The sequence below is a fragment of the Sinocyclocheilus grahami genome, unplaced genomic scaffold (genome assembly GCF_001515645.1).
Source record: "Sinocyclocheilus grahami isolate Dianchi unplaced genomic scaffold, SAMN03320097.WGS_v1.1 scaffold347.1, whole genome shotgun sequence".
NCBI classification, from domain to species: domain Eukaryota; kingdom Metazoa; phylum Chordata; class Actinopteri; order Cypriniformes; family Cyprinidae; genus Sinocyclocheilus; species Sinocyclocheilus grahami.
This window is the reverse complement of record NW_015505526.1, coordinates 978,314-980,298: the sequence shown is the minus strand read 5'-3', so window position 1 is coordinate 980,298 and position 1,985 is coordinate 978,314.

The window sequence follows — 1,985 nt, the reverse complement described above, 5'->3', positions numbered from 1 at the left end:
TGAGAGGGAGTGTGTGTGTGTGTGTGTGTGTGTGTGTGTGTGTGTGTGTGTGTGTGTGTGTGTGTGTGTGTGTGTGTGTGTGTGTGTGTGTGTGTGTGTGTGTGTGTGTGTGTGTCAATATACAACAAAATGTCAAATCAAGTCTCAAATGAAAAGCCCACCAGTTCAACTGATGGTAAATCAGTCACGATCAAAGCATCTCAAAAGTACTGCATGTACAAATTATCTAAGGAACAAATTACTTCCAACAGCTGTAAAAGTCTGCTTTATCAACATGTACATTACAGGGTACATCTTTCAAAACCTGTCTAGAAAATGTCCAGGTTAAAATTCACCCCAAAATGAAATAAAGTAAATAAAGATATTATATTTTTGCATAAAGAAATGAAGTCTATTATTAAGAACCAAGAGTTTTTGAATGACAACATTATTTTCATGACAATTATACACATTTCCCATGAATTCATATGTAAAGCAACAAACATATATATTGTTATTTATTTAATAAATTTTTTGACAATATATTTGACAATTCAGACTTTTTTCATGCAGTTCTTCAGAAAGAAAGAATTGCGACATATAAACATATAAATTGTGAGATATAAACTTGCTATTTTGAGAAAAAAAGTGAGAATTGTGAGATAAAAAGTCGCAATTACCTTTTATATTTTTTACTTTTTTATTTTAAAAAAACGGAATAAAATCTCAGAATTCAGAGGGCAAAAAGTCAGAATCGTGAGATTTGAACTCAGAATTGAGAGATAAAAAGTCTCAATAAATTTTTTTTTTCTTTTTAAATGTTTTTACCCTTTGGCAAAAAAAAACAGAATTGCAAGATGTAAACTAAAAAGGTCAGAATTTTGAGATTTAAATTAAGAATTCTGGGGTAAAGGTCAGAATTGTGAGATAAAAGTCAGTTATTCTTGGGTGGAAACAAAAAAATCACAAATATTCTTGGGTGGAAACAGGCTTCAATACATTATAATTATAAAATAAATCAACATGGGGAAAAAAACATTGAAACAATGAGAGTTTGAGGGGGAAATGTGCTTAATTCTCTTTAAATCAGTGTCACAATAAACAATTTTTAATGGCACAAAAACAGACTTCATGTGCAAAATACAACGTCAGCTTTTGATTTGGGGTGAAATATACCATGGACATGTTTTTGTGAGATTTAACCCCATTTTATATTACAAAATGGCACTAGAGAATATTCATCTATGCTTGGTTTTGTTCTTTAAATGTTCCTGTATCAGTCAGAAATGCATATATATGTCTGTGCGAAAAGTCAAGAGGAACTATGGTAACTGTCTCTGGATGAATTTGAGTTTGGAGGATCCGCAAGACGTGCTTAAACCAAAAAATAAACACCTTCACCGTCTCCATCACTTCTCACTGAAGCTCGTCTTCCACTCAGAGGTTCAAGGCGGCTCATTAGTCTGTGTTTGAGTCTGGAAGCGCCCTGTGAGGAGGAAGTTAATGCCCTGGAGAGCACAGCCACATCCTCCCTGCATAGTGTCCACTACAAGTCCACATCCTATTGCTACTTCACTTCCAACATTCATAAAAAAATGACTCTGTGCAGTGCTTATATTGCATAAACCCCGTTCTCCCGACACAAAAACAGCTGCGGGTTTCCACAATCTTTGAGTCACGTTTGGATCCACATGATGGATAAACGTCTCCGCGGAGGTTTGGTTCTGTAGCTGCCGGGTTGGGCAAGGGCCGTGGTTGCCATGGAGACCACTGTCCGGAGATCACCTCAGTGGAATGTCCCACAATGCACTGCAGTCGCAGGCGTGCTGATGGTGGCTGTGCTGAAACTGCAAATAATGATCTTCCTTTGTGTTTTTAGCTCGTTTTCTAGTGCAAATACATTCTTAAATCAATCTCAAATCATTTATTTGAGAAGCAAAATGACTATTCTGAGATATTAAAGATCTCAACTGGACGAGAAGATCTGCCAAGAAGGGGTCAAAATC